The 15,620-nt window shown below is 41.7% G+C and overlaps 1 long non-coding RNA gene across 1 annotated transcript in view; it reads left to right on the top strand.

Moving 5' to 3' along the window:
• Positions 1 to 8,928, top strand: part of LOC110088711 (uncharacterized) — a 72,132-nt gene extending 63,204 nt beyond the window's left edge. Inside the window, exon 5 of the long non-coding RNA XR_013543284.1 lies at positions 8,803 to 8,928. This is a non-coding gene — a long non-coding RNA (uncharacterized LOC110088711). The remainder of the gene's footprint in view (positions 1 to 8,802) is intronic.
• Positions 8,929 to 15,620: the final 6,692 nt, after the last annotated feature.

A 15,620-nucleotide genomic window follows, 5' to 3' on the forward strand; every position in this document is an offset into this window, starting at 1 on the left:
TGCGGTCTGGTCTTTCCTGTGCCTATGCAAGCACACGCTTCCCTGCACTTCTCAAGAGACAAGGAAGATTTTAAGCACATCTGTATTAGTGTAAGCGAGTCAGCATGCATTTCCACTGTAAACGGCAACAAAGCTAAGTGCTTTGCTCAATTCATTCAGCATTCTCCTCGGCTTCGTTTAACGTATGGAGAGTTCAGATTCCTAAGTGGTCGACAGCTAGCAGCCAGTTTTGCTCAATACGGCTCTCATTATGGGCCAGTTTCAACTTATGAATTAATTTATAAGCCAGTCCATTTGTGCAGGCAGTGCTGCTGGAGGCATAGCCTTGTATTTCTGCCAGCCCCCCTCATACTAATGAGGGAAGCTGTAAAAAGGAATAGGAAGTCAGCTATCTGTGGTTGCAGCAAATGCAGAGAAAAAGAGAATAGCTTAATCAAGGAGACACTGACAAAATTTAAACCATGGGAAGAATAATGTTCCTAACCCAGGGCTACAACATAATTAAAATGAATCAAGTAAATCAGTGGATCTCTGGTATTGTAGGTCATATTAATGCTGTAATTTCTAAGGGGATATGTATCCTTTGCAGTGCATGCACACAAATGCACGCACACATACACACACACTTTTTCCTCTGACATTTAGACTCTCACCATCATAGGGGTGAAAGGGCTAGGAAAACTGTCGGCTGAAATGGGAGTTCACTCCCAAGTTTACCTCTCCGCAAGACCAGTCCTACCATTAGGCAGAGTGAAGCGTCATCTGATGCTTACCCATTTCTTCAGTAAGCGACTATTTTGTTTTTACTGTCAGATTTGGAAAGAGACAGCTGTAGGACCTTTTGGTTCCCATGACAAAAGAACTAACTTGACTTTAAAGAATATCACCCAAGCACCTTGCCTTTGGGGGCAGGAACTGCTGCTGAATGTCTGGGGCTGGCCCTGTTTCTCCAGCTTGACTGAATGCCAATTTGCACATTATGCTAAATGCCCCGTGTCAGCCTTCCAACCTTACGAGGTTGGTAAATTGAGTACCCAGCTTGCTAGGGGTGGGGACAATATGTAGACTCCATTATTAAAAAAGGAATAATAATTGTAAACTGTCCAGAGAGTAATTTAAAAACTATGGGGCTTAATAAGATAAGCAGCACACTTTGTTTTGCTTCATTATTATTCATGCGGAAATAGACTAATGGGGCTATCTCTGGAGGGGATGTGTAGGGTTATAACTCCCAGAATCCCTCAGCCATCATAGATTCATAGGATTATGGAGTTGGAAGGGCCTATAAAGCCTTCTAGTCCAACTCTCTGTTCCATGCAGGAATGCAAATAAAAGTACAGTGGTGCCTCGCTTAACGAGTGCACCGTATAGCGATGTTTCCGTATAGCAATCCCTTTTTCGGGATCGCTATACGGAAACATACCCGATCTTTGCAATGGGGAAAACCCGCATTGCGAAGATCGGGTATTGCGGCGGCCATTTTGGAGCCGCCGAATAGCTGATCGGCGGTTCCAAAATGGCCGCCGGAAGCCCGGAAATGGCTGCCGGCAGCCGTTTTCGCGCCCTGCCCTCGCTTAGCGAAGGCGCGAAAATGGCTGCCAGCACCTGGAATCCTCGCTGAACGGGTAAGTAACGAAGGTATTGGAACGCATTAAACAAAGTTTAATGCGTTCCAATACCTTTCCCCTACCCGTTTAGCGATGATTCCGTATAGCGAGGGTTAATCTGGAACGGATTAACCTCGCTATACGGGGCACCACTGTATATTTGACAGATGATTGTCTAATTCTCCCTTGCATGCCTCAAGCATTAGAGCACTCACCATCTCCCCAGGTAATTGGTTCCATTGTCATACTGCTCTAACAATTAAGAAGTGTTTCCTGATATTTAACTTGAAATCTTGCTTCCGGTGACTTGAGCCCATTATTACTCTGGAATGACCGGTTGTAAAACAGAACATTTGTTTTAACTTATGTAGATTTTGAAATGTTCTGTTTTAAATTTATGTTCTGGAAGCCATGCTAGGTGTGGGCAGCAGAAGACACATTAACCCCCATATGCCCTGAAGATATTTTAAATAAATAAATGAAATTTTAAAATGAGGGGAGATATAGAAATAGTTGTTTTTTAAAATAACCTCCAGTCTCAAATAAAATTCTAATGGTCTGTATTGTGCAAAAAAAAAAATCTTTATTACTGTGAAGGCCTGGCCAGTAGATTAGAAGCAGCTCTTTCAGCTTTTCATCATGAGTGCAGGATTAAGACAATCTGACAAAACTTTTGAATAGAGATTTGATGAATGGCCACCTGGACTTGGGTAGAATGATTCAACTATGCACCTCCCAAAACATTGCTCTCACTAGGACAGAACCTGGTTTGACATGCCACATACAGTATATTGTGTAAATTGGACGTCTAGGTTTTATAGAGTTTTCTAAGAATATGATAGCAGAGATAATTAACTGAGAAATGTCCACCAGGTGGCGTTGGACTGTCATAGAATCCCCAGCGGCAGCTGAACAAGATGCTTTCAGAAATGAAAATCATGTTTATGCATTACTGTAACACATCTAAAATGCACCAGGACTCCTGGTGTCTACAATATTTCCCCACTGCCTCAAGATTTTTGGATATCAGGCAATTTTGTGTAAATGTTAGATTATAGCTGCATGGTAGTGCAACTATGTTATTATGCCTCAGATCAAAGCGATATTCTGTAAGGCAATTCTAAAAGTGGGAGAAGCCCAAACAAAAAATTATAACATTGAAACTGGACCTCGGATCAGCACCAAACATGGCACAGCTGTAGAAGTTAGTCTGCTCTTGCATTGTATCAAATTTGGAGATGTTTGGACAAAGGGTTTTTGAGTTAGAATTTTTTTAAAGGTAAAAGTATTCCCCCCCATGCAGAAGCAAGCACCTCAAACATCCCCAGATTTAGAACAGATCAAATAAATTGAAAAGGCCAGTCTTGCTTATCTTGAAAGAGAATGGTTGGCCACACCCACTTCTTTAACTTGAAAGCAATTGTTAGAAACAATACAGCCATATACTACTTCTCAAACAATAACATCTATGATGTGGTTATATGGAACAGATACTCTTAAAAGACTTACAGTATTGATCCACATAATGTAAGTGTGATCCTTTTGTGGCACCCCCACTTTTGGTCAGAAGATATTGTCCATTTTAGCTTTATGTGGAAATTTTGCTGAACATTGCCTTTAGGTGCTTTGAGACCACGTTTTTGCAAAATGGAAGCTAAAAGGGCCAAATAATTACTCTGCACATGCACTTTAAGTTAATCATCAATTATTTACTCTAATGTCTGTTTCAGGAGAAATGATACAAATAGCACTAATTCACAATTTAACTGGGTTTTTTTTCTCCCCAGGTGCACATCAAAGATGGCATATGTTTTAAGATTTACACCTAAATTTCTAAATTAGTCAAAATGTTTTTAAACATGTTCCATATGGGCACACTCATTACAGGGATTTGCTCTCTTTTCTGCTGAGGGTAAAATAAAAAGGGAGAAAAAGAAGACGTGGGGTAGCTTTCTAAAATTATGCATGGTGCAGACAAAATAGCATGACGTTTTCCCCACGCTCTGGTGATAAGCTGAATGGTTGGGGATTCTGGGCAGGAAAAAAGAAGTATCACTCAAATATTACATGGATGAACTGTGGAACTCACTGCTCCAAGATATCATGATGCTTACCAACTTTTAGTTTAAATAGGGGACTAGAAAATTTCATGGGAGTTAATGGCATCAATGGCAACCCTTCCATCTCACCCCCAGTATCAGGGACTATACGCCTCTCAGAATCAGTTGCAGGAACACATGAGCAGTTATTTTGCTCTTTCAGGTATGCTTTGCTTGTGGAATTCCAGCTAGCCACTGTGTGAACAGAAGAAAAGGGTGGGGTGAGGAATCTTTATATTTGTGTGTGCATTTTGCACATGGAGACATGCCCTATTGTGTGTTTGCCAGGATTTTATAAATATGTCAGGACATATTTTAAATGTCTTCATGTTGTCAAACACTTTCCCCCTCTTTTGCAGACTGCATCGTGGTGTGTAGATGTTTTAGTAGCAAAGTGTGTCCGTTTCAGTGGGAGATGCAGACTGGGGCCATCAGTAAAGAAATCTTAACAGAGAGATTTCACACACATCCCCACTCTGCTCTTATCCAGTCTTTTAAGCATTTCAAGCCCCACGTGCTGTCTTTGGTGAGAGACTGCCTCTCCCACCCAATGACTGACTGAGAACACTTTGTCTCTGCTTCTTTGGGCTTCCTCGTTGGAAGGCAGTGGGGGAGGCTTCTTGTTCCTCTTTAGCGGCTCTCAGAGCTGACAAATCTAATCAACCACTTGCCTGTCTGCAAAAGGCAACCTCTCCGTGGTGTTGCTTGCAGGCGGTTTGCCTGCGTGCACATTAGCGCAGTCAATCGACTCGCTGGCATTAATCCGGCAGCAAGCAGACAGTGCTGGCCGGCAGCAGAGAGAAGAACAGGCCAGCAGCAGCCAAGAAGTGTTAATGATCGCCTCCCACATGGCCCACAAACCCTGGAGAGCCACTGCTGTCAGTCAGAGTTGGCAATATCATGCTGCCGTTTCTTGCTCTCGGACTCAGAACCAGGCAGCTTCATGTGTTTCTATGATCTCTTGTAGTCACTACTACTCGAAATGGAAATTGCTCAATGATGAGATAAAATATAATAGGACATCTCATCTAGCAGCTACTCTCTGGGATCTATAGACATGTAATGCATTTATGGACCTCTATGTGCTAAGCAATATATATATATATATTGGCAAATTCTTTCTCTGCCATTATGCAATTGATTTTTACTGAGCACTGAAATTGCAAATAACATTTGAAGTAATTATATTGACTCTAAGCCTCCTGTGTTATGAGGCCAGCTACTTACAGAGTGCTCTGTTACTCAGAGCCTTTCCAAATTGCCGCATTCACGATTCATAATAACGCTCTGGTTACACAGGTCGAGAACATCATCCGGAGCTAAGGTGAGGCTGAATTGTGGTGCCTCAGCTCAGCAGGACAACACCGCCGCATTCCTGAGTTGCGAGGAAGGTTTCTCACACACACAGCACAATCGCTGCAGCTCAGCTTTGTCCCTGTGAAAAAAAGAAGAGAGAGCAAGTGTAAACCAGCAGGAAGAAAGCAGTCTCCAATGAATTGGAAAAGTGTCTTGCAGGCAGCCAGCAGGCTCTGGGAGAAAGTCACATCCTACCAAACATTGAGATTCCCTGGCTCTGAGAAAACAAACACTCAGCCTTCCAAAATCAAAATTAAAAAGCCGTGGGTGAAATCTTGGGATACTGTATTTTTCTTGTACCATTATGGGGCCTCTCACAGCCACTTAGGCCTTTTGGAATTCTAAATGGGAGGAGGCATTCAAACAGGACATGTGTTCTTTGCAGTAGGGAATTCTAGAATACTCTATTTTCTGTAAATCAAATTAGAAAGCTTCTTTGAAAAGACCACATTTCCAAGCTTAGAAAGATTGTCTGGCTTTTTATGTCATACTGGTTGTATTCTTAATTGTTGCTTTAGGGGCAAGGAGGTACCTTCAGTGAAACATCAAGGAAGGATATAGATAAAGGGTCAGCTCAGATGTCTAAAAGTCCCTCTTTATGATGTGTTCCAAATTATTTGTAGGGATCTGTCTTAGTGGTAGACTGAACATGTGAAGCATCAACAGCAAAATGACAAGTTTTGAGACTGCAATGTTTAGAATGCCGAAGACAGCATAGAGACTTCTGGAAGTTGTGATTTTAAGAAAGTAAATTTTCCCATTTGTGCCTATGTCTTCCACATTTACAGTTACAGCATACCAGTCGCAATTGCTATGACTGAAAAGTTAGCTTGAGAACCTGCGCTTTTGAGCAGAACTTGCAATGGCATGGAAAAAATATGCTTAATCCCTTCATAACTGACCGTGTCTCCCTTCAAAACAGTCATTTCTCATGTGAAGAAAATCAACTTGGGAGGAAAGTTTTGAGCAGACAGTGATAAAACTCAGCACCACCTTCTTGTGTGTAATTTTCCAACAGTTTTATTCATTCTGTGAGTGATAGTAACTCAATTCTTCCTCCCATGGATGACCTACATTTGAACTTTTCCTAAGAATGGATGAAAAATTCCAAAATACAGGTCCGATTTCTATCAGCCTTCCTAATACTTTGTAACAATGGGATCCTTGAGACCAAGAGAAAGGGTTGAAAATTGTTGGGGCAGTGGTGGGTGACACAGGTAGGGGAAATTGCATCTCTGCATATAGGTCAACAAAGAATGGCAAATAACAGCTAAAATTATTTGTGAGGGACCTTCATACAAACCATGGACTCTATTTCCAACTGCTCCCAATGTCTGCAAATCATTTTTTCTATTATTTCCTTCTAAAAAACTATAGCAGCCACAAATGGTAAGGTGATTCCTTCCATTCAAGATGTAAACATGGGTTGAACGGGATTGATCAAAAGAGGGGAACCATCAGCTTACTGGAATCCAAGAGATCTCAAGGAGGTGCCCCCAAATTTCCCCCACTAAGAACCTTCTCTGTTCAGTTCTTTTGTCTCCTTGGGAAGATAAGCAGAAATTATAGTCTTAGTCATTCACTCAAAGAGGGGGGTAATTTGAAGGTGTGAGTTGGGGAAAAGTTCTAGATCAACCTCCTGCCTCTATGTGAAGATGGACAGTCTGAGAAGGAGATAGTCTGGTGCACAAAGAGGTCTCTCTGCATGATTGGGAACCTTAATATTTCACATTCCCAACCATGTAGAGAAATTCCATGTGTAGCAGAAGCTTTCCTTTTCAGACACTCCCTTTCCTTATGAAGACAGTGGCCAGCGGGAGGTGGGATTAGAACTTTCAAACTTACATGAGAGTTCCTTCCTCATACTTTCAAATCAACCTTTTTTTTAAAAAAACATCCAAATAGAACATAGGTTGTTTCCAGTCAGTTACCTATTTAATAAATAGCCTGAAAACTGAGAATATCACATTTTTGAGCTGCAACTTTTCGAATCCCAGTGGATTGAGAGATTCTGGGGATACAAGTGCAATCCAAAACATAAATATTTGAAACAATGGTATCAATAAGCAAAGCAACACAGAGCTGTTCTCTTTCACTAGAAACATTGCCCCAGAAAGACATACTGAAAATATTCAGGCAAGGATCCCATGCCATCCCTGGAATAAAAACAGAGTGGAGTAAAATATTGTTCCACTTCAGCTTTCCAAAATGATAGCAAAGAGAACATTGCAAAAGATAAGAGACAAAATGCTGTAAATTTATCATTGTATAACTAAAGAAGTAAAGAGTTAGCTGATTAACGCATGAGTTCTATTGATTTCAGTGGAACATAATTCAGAGAAATGTGGCTGCATTCATATTCAGTTGAAGTTTCTGGAACCATATTTTACCTGCATTTGATTAAGTCCAGTATACTAGCTTTATTGATCGGCGGAGACGATCAGAGGTGCCGCCATTGTCCTCCATGCCGTGAGGGAACAGGCCGGGTAGGTGGGACTGGTTCAGCCCTGGAAGACAGCCCATCTAAGAGAAGGAAAACTCTGATTTCAAACCTCCACTGCCTTGTGGCTATATCCACTGATGGAAAAGGCTTCAGGAGTTAACCTTGAGGCAAAATCCGGAGCCGGAATCCCGGAGGCAGTTTGTGTCATTCTGCCAACTCCTGCAACGTTGCTGAAACCAGTTGTATTGGCTCTTGCCTTCCCATTGGACTATTTCAGTGACATGGAGAGGGGGGATTTGCTGGTTGGGTAACAGCCTATCCTCCATATTATTTCACCCAGGCTTCATGCTCTGGAGAGGAAACTCCAGCTTTGCGTACAGCATCAAAACACTAGACGCTGTTCCAAGTCCTCCATACAGAGCACGCTACCATAGTCTCTCGAGACTGAAGGATGCGTATGACTAGCTTTATTAACAATATCTTTCAGTACCAGTCAATGGAGACCAAAGTCTAAAGGAACTCACATTGCTGTTGTCTGGCTCAAATGAGAAGCAAAACTAAAAACAGTATTTTAGGCTTGAATTTCATTACAATAAGAATATTTTTGTGTAACATAGTATCAAGCCACCATTCCTGTTATTTTTTTTTTTTAAAAAAACCCTTCTAGCCTATGAGCAAGAACCAACTACAGAATTATCAACAACCAAAATGTAGTATATTCCAAATGGCACATTACCATAGGTTACTCTACCCTTGCACAATGTCATGCAGAATTTAGAAATATTGAAAGGGTGTCACATGGATAATGAAGTTTGGAAGAAGCGAGAAAGAACATTTCAAACTGGACATATTGAGACAGTAGCTGCACCAAGTGGAAAGAGCAAGAGCAATATCCTTCATAGCTTTCAAAACCGATAAGGATCATTCCTTTGGGAAAAAATAACGTCCTTGGTATAGATTTGCCAGAGTCTGTGATGGTATATTGAGGTGCATTCTTGAGTTCTCGCAGGTCAATAATCTACATTTAACCAAGTCCCTTGGTGTGTTACAGGCCATAACACTTGTAAGGCAGCTGCTACATGCTGAAATAATAATCAAAGAAGCAGAGAGAGAGAGAGAGCAGAGCTGGTTATGAAATGTGTTAATGTGAATGCTGAGACTCTGGCTTATTGATCTGGTGTGGTTTGACTGTTCACTGAAAATTCTTCTACAGTGTTCTTTTGAAATTGTGTTTATAAACACAATATCTCAAACAGGCTCTTCCCAACCAGTTCTGACTACTCTTTTCTTCTCCTAGGATTACTCCACAAAATTTACGTGACTGGTCCCTGACATTCCGGGTTTTTTTTCCAAAACATGTTTTCCAAAAGGTTTTACCTATTACAAGCAGAAGAGACGGGAACCATGGGGAAATGTCCCTCCTGCAAGGTGAGTTTGTTTTCCTGGATTATCTTGAAGGTGGGAAAACACTTAGCGCTATGCTGCTATTCAATTCATTTCCAAGATCAGAACCTTGTTCAAATCTTTCCGTTATTTTGTCCACGTGGTTCTTATTTGTTTGGTTGCTTTGGCTCTGTACGTTTGATTGGTTGCTTTTTGCCTGACCAGTGGAAAAGCTGAGATTGGCAATATGAACTGGAAGAAACCAGCAGCACTAGTGTTCCATTTCCTGCAGCTTAACTCTTGGAATGTTGTCTGAGGATTTGTTTTTCTTAAGGTTATGGTATGACCATAAAGGTATGGATTAATGTTGGCGGAGATGAAAGAATCCCTTCTCACCTTTTGCATTTTATTTATTTATTTATTTATTTATTTATTTATTTATTTATTTATTTATTTATTTATTTATTTATTTATTTATTATTAGATTTTTATTCCGCCCTTCTAGACAGGAGTCTACTCAGGGCGGCTCACAATATATTGTACACATAATGGATTTAAAAACAACAATTAAAATCTACAATAATAATATACTCAGGATGGGAAGAAAACAACACAAAAAATACAAGAAAAGTGGAAATCAAGTATTTGCAGGAGGGAAGGCCTACCTGAAGAGCGAGAGTGCCAGACAGATCTCTGGCGGCAAGCTGTTCCAAAGACAAGGGGCCACTGCTAAGAAGGCCTGGTTTCTTGTTCTTTCTTTCCGAGCCTCTCTCAGCGTCAGGCCCCCTCAGCCGTCTTTCCTGGCTATATTGAGTGACTCAAGTAGATCTAGGTGGGAGAAGATGTTCTGCCAGGTATCAAGGTCCTGAACCGTTTAGGGCTTTGTATGTGATCATTAACACTTTGAAGTCAATGCGGAAACGAATGGGCTGCCAAAGTAAAGCAGCCAGAATGGGAGAGATATGCTGGAATTTTCCCATTCCACTCAGTAATCTGACTGCCGCATTCTGCACCATTTGAAGCTTCCGCATCAATCTCAAAGGTAGCCCCACGTAGAGCGCATTACAGTGGTCTAATCTCGAGATTACAAGCGCATGGACCAGAGTGGTGAGGGCCCCACCATCAAGATAGGGAGGCAGCTGTGCAAACCGCCACAGATGGTAATTGGTGGAGCAGACCACTGACGCCACCTGGGTTTCCATGGTGAGTGCTGGGTCCAGATGTGAACCTCATGCTTCACGGCAAGAGCCACCCCCCCAAAAAGAGCGGGAGTTTCTCAAGCTGCCAATGGAGGGGCCACCCACCCTCAGGACCTCCGTCTTGTCCGGGTTCAGCCTCAACCCATTCTCCTGCATCCATTGCAGTACAGCCTCCAGGCAACGCTGAAGGGACAGAACGGCATCCACTGAAATAGGATGCATTCCTATATGGACAAGGGCATTTGAAGAGCAATTGGAACCTTAGGGGGACAAAAATAATTGGTAAGAGGGGGCACAAATTGGTGCAAGTACATTATTTCTCTATTGCATATACATCCATACCAACAATTCTGCTGGAAGCCAGCCCATGAACAATTCCAAAGATCAGCAGTTCTCTCTTCTTTTGTCTCCTATGCCCTTTCTGATTCAAAACTGCCCTGTATCTAGTGGAATGGCATTGACACTTCCAGAAGTTCAAAACTCACAACATTTCCTAAAATAGCTGACTTGTAGGATGCAGATATCTCCCTGAAAATCCACTTTCGTGGCTCTCCATGTGAATCCAAAACTTCATGTAAGTACCAGCACCCTCTGGCAAACCACATTTTATTATCTGCCAAAAGCTAAGTCCTGCGTAGAAATGAGCACGAAGTACTTTGTGCCCTTTTGTCCTAAGTTGTGTGTGTGGCAGCATAGCTGTTGCACATTCCATTTCCCCATCCTTTTTGCCTGCACTTCCACTCACCAGCTGGCATGAGTAGCTCTGTCCCTTCCCGTTGCATGATCTTCCAGTCCAGGCAAGAGCCCGGACTTCCCTTCTCCACCTCCTGCAGAAGCCAGCCACTTACAGGCAGCACTCCTCATCTGGATGGCTAGCTCAGAGAGCATTCAGACAGTGCTGGCAGTCAGCATGCAGGAAACTGCTGCATGCTGACTGCTAGCTTGTGGCAAACTGGTAGTACACACCTACTGCCATATATGCAGGACTAGAGGACCCTTTGTCCTAAGTCATCCTTTGGTCCCAGATAAATTCTCCTTGACAGTACGTCGCGTAATGCTGCCCTCCCTGCAACTTCAATCAAATGTAAGACTTAACAGTTTTATAATATTCTTGAACTTTCTAAAAGACATTGATCTCACAAGCAATTAAAAGGGACCAGGTGTGGGGAAGTGCTGAAAAGTATTGTTTAAAAAAATATATAACAGCCTTAGCCTTATTTAAATGAAATTAAGGAAACTGCCAAGGATTCTGCTGGTGTTTCTCCTCACAAAACCTCAGAATTCACATGTTTCTCCGAAGACGCACCAGGCAAGTAAGATTTACACTACACCAGCATGTTTTGCCTGCTTAATTACAATTCTGTTGTAATAAAATTAGCCAAATAATGGGCACATAATTAGAAAAACTAATCAATCAACTGCTGCTTGAAGGAACACCCCTACTTTCAATTGTAATTGGCAATGTGCAGACAGCGTTCTTTGTGACAGCTCCAAATATGGACCCTTCCACCCCAAAAGCAGGGCTTGGGAAAGTTATTCTTTGGGGTTAAGGTTCTCCAAATCTGCCAGCTATCAAGGGAGTCATATTTACAAAACTTTCCCAAGCTCTGCTGAAGAGGTTAGGTCATATTACCCTCTACTTCCTCAGTCCCACCCAGACACTACTTTTTAAAAGAATCATTCTGGTCTGCTATTGCTGAAATGTACAGACTGATGGTTACCTGGGTTGAGGGGGCGCAGTTCCTCTTGCAACTGCTTTACACTTGCTGTATGCATGCCATGCATTTATACCACAAAGCTGCTTTGAGAAACTCCTTTTTCAGAGAAGAAGAGCTGGCTATGTATTTCTTCAATAAATAATAAATATATATATATAAAGCAACCAAACCCCTAAACGCCTTTAAAGGTATATATAAACCAAGCAGTTTGGGGTATTTCAGCACAAGAAATGCAGAAGCAGTGGTTTTCTACCACAATGTGACAGTGTGGCTTCACCCTGAATATGAGTTTCTAAAAGGAAGGAAAAGCTGCTAAAATAACTTGCAAGTGACATTTGGAAACCACATCCACTGCTGTTCAGCTCAGTGGCAGTCTCAGGCTCAGCTGTTTAGTGCGTGATGAACACTTACCAGCTCGTCATACAGCACTGCGGCTTGATAAATGAACACATACAGCTTAGTGACTGCGGTAGTTTCTGTGCCTGAATAGAAACCAATACCTTCATAGAAATGGGAAAGTTATTCTTTGGGGTTAAGGTTCTCCAAATCTGCCAGCTATCAAGGGAGTCATATTTACAAAACTTTCCCAAGCTCTGCTGAAGAGGTTAGGTCATATTACCCTCTACTTCCTCAGTCCCACCTAGTCAAAATGTGGTACTCAGAGAGATGTAGTGTATTCTAGTGTCACACATTTTGCCTCAAAACGATGGCCATGTACCACTACGCAATTCCTTCTCCTAGAAAACCTCCTACGGACACCCTTTGTTAGGATATTTGGCAAATCATGGTCCCTAAGATAGCAGAGGTCTCCGTCTGTCACTCCACTCCCCACATGTGTAGAAGTGGGAGAAAGCTGTGGATAGCAGGGAACATAGCTAAAGTATTTCTCTCTGCATGTGAGTATTCTATGCCAGGTATATAGCTTTCTTGGATACTCCTTCCATTTGAATGACACTGCTATAGTATTAGAATGTTACTTTTCATAACAGCTGGAGAAATGCAGCCATAGGATTTTGGCAGGTGGAGGTGGCCTAAGTCACTTCACTGCCCGAGGAAGGGCAACAACGGCACTTCCCTTCCAAGGGAGGGCATGTAGTGTGGCTCAGGGTGAATACCAAGTCTTTGCACACCAACGACAGAAAATCTTACACACATTCCTCTTCCTGCCAGTACAAATATGTCAAAAGTAAATAAATTAAATAAATAAATAGCAATCTGATACCTGTTTTTAATACTCAAAGTTAGAAACTGCCTCATTCTGTTAGTTGCCTAATTCTGCCTAGTGACAGGGCCATTATCTCCCACCATCTCTTCCCATATACATTTCCTGAATTGCTGAAAAAACATAGGACCAAACTAGAAAGTTATATGGGGAGATGCTTAAAACACTATCCTTTCTGCCCCCGCCCCTGGAAAAGAAGGTCATTAAAAATCTCCATTGGGGAATGGTGGTGGTGAGAGAAGGGTATGCTTAATTCCTTCCCTCCCCCACTTTACCATTTGTGTTCTCTTTCGTCCCATAGCTGCCTTTCCCTGAGATTACTTTTCCTTTAAAAACCTCTTGGGAGGAAGCAAGATGGACCCCTGCGGTACTGTATATTTGGAGCCTTAACTCTTGCCCAGCCGTGAATTTCACAGGTCTTTCCTACTGTCGTATGGAAATGAAATATTAACTCCAACATCCAGGCCCAAGGCAATCCTGCAGGAGGGAATGCATAAACTGGTGAAAGAAACCATGCAAAATGTTTCTCTCCACATGAATTTGTTCCGCTTTTTGAAGCTGGCAATTGCTTGCAAGATTCTGTCTTTGAGTTGGGTGGGGATTAGAAAATAAAAGGTGAGCAGGAGGAAAACATTTGACTTGTGTCCTCTTCATCCAGTGGACCCACCATTCTTTTCCTTGCTTCAGGTTTTAAAGGGTGTGCTTATAATGAGGCACAGAAGAAAAAGATGATGTTGTTCACTATCTAAACTATAATCTTTGCAACTTTTGGGTCTGGATCTCAGGCAGGAGAAACAGCAAAGGGGTCAGGGTATGAGCTCCTCTGTTGAGTCTGTCTAAGGCAAGGCAGGCAATGTTTGGCTCCCCCAAAATTACTGAACTGCAGCTCCTATCAGTGCTAGCTACTACATATCATGAGTATTTATGCTGTTACAGGATGATCACAGGGCAGAGAAAGGTCTCAAGTGAGCTTTTGTATCCCACTGAGCATTTATAGGGTTTAAAAAGAATTAGCAATTTGAATGGAGGACAGAAGAACCTGCAATTAGGACAGTAGACTGAGCTGCTGGCACTAAAGAAGATGAGTGGCAGCAGAAACATCTAATAAAGCCCCAAATCCCTCCTGGACACTCCAACCACTGAAAAACTAGGAAGGGCTTAGACTTACATCACCATGTGGTATAGACACACCATTGCAGCTTCTCCACCAGTAGGGTGAAGATAAAGACTAATATCACTGTTTAGATAGCCTTTTTGCATTTGATGATATTCTTTTTCGCACACAGCTGAGTTTCCTACGCATTCTACCCCTGAAATATTATAACTTGAGGACTGAGTATGTGTGTGATTGTGGAAGGTTTACTGCAGTATGGTCTTTGACAGTGTAGGTCATAGTTAGGATGTTGCACAACTCATCTCTCCAAGTTATAACCATTTGTGTTCTTCACCCATAGGTAGAATTTTTTTATAATGGAGAACCAGAAATACACAAATAATATCCAAAGCCCAGGACAATGCATGTCAGAATGCCTCCTAAAGGTTGTGGGGGCTAATCTGTATGCCCTTTGCTTTGCGCCTGTATTCAGGCACAAAGCAAGCTGGGGAACTTCCACAAATTCGTAGCAGTGAATTACAATTTGATAAATGGCTGTATATTTGGGATATGCATTCAGATTTGGAATTATTCAGAATTCATCAAGTAATGCCAAATAGTTCTGAATATATCTGTAGGAGGCATCCTGGTCCCCCACCATGACAACAAGTAAGGTGCTGCAGAACAAGACCCTTTTATTCAAGTAAACAATTGAACAGGCCTGGCTTAACTCAGCACCAACAGGGTGTCTGAGAGTTCATTTCACTCCCAGTGCTTTGAACTCAAGAACAGCCTTGCAGTTTTGAATGTGTCCCAGTACACTACATAAGGCATTCCATGTTGCAAACCAAACCAAATCTCTACATACATGAGTGTGATACAGATTCAGCTGGAATGCAAATTTGACCAATAATGATGAAAGACTTGCATGTACAAAAATCACTTCTGTAGTAAAAGATTTTTTTAGGAAGACTCGTGATAGGAGATTCCAATATATTCCAAATCCTATCTTCAGAGTATCATTTGTCTGAAAGAATCCATTCCATGTACTTCTATGGAACACTGAAAGAAAATCCAAAAGCAAGGGTGGTTGGTATCTTTACTAGACCAATAGAAAATCACAGACATGTGTGATTTGTGTTTTCTGATTGGATTTGCTATTTGCATTTGTGATATTTTAGTGATCTAATAAATGCATTACCTACCATTACATTCATATTGTGTACAAGGACCACATGGCTCTTTAATACATTTTCACTGAAATAAAAGATTCTATACTCTCCATAGGGAAATTTACAGAAAACTGAATGCTGACTTCCAAAGAATAGCAAGGAGAGACAGGAGGGCCTTCTTAAATGAACAGTGCAAAGATATAGAGGAAAATAATAGAAAGCGAAAAACCAGAGAGCTGTTCAAGAAAACTGGAGTTATTAAAGGAACAAATATGACCGGGACCTCACAGAAGCAGAAGACATCAAGAAGAGGTGGCAAGAATACACA

This window comes from Pogona vitticeps, chromosome 3 (assembly GCF_051106095.1).
Source record: "Pogona vitticeps strain Pit_001003342236 chromosome 3, PviZW2.1, whole genome shotgun sequence".
NCBI lineage: Eukaryota > Metazoa > Chordata > Lepidosauria > Squamata > Agamidae > Pogona > Pogona vitticeps.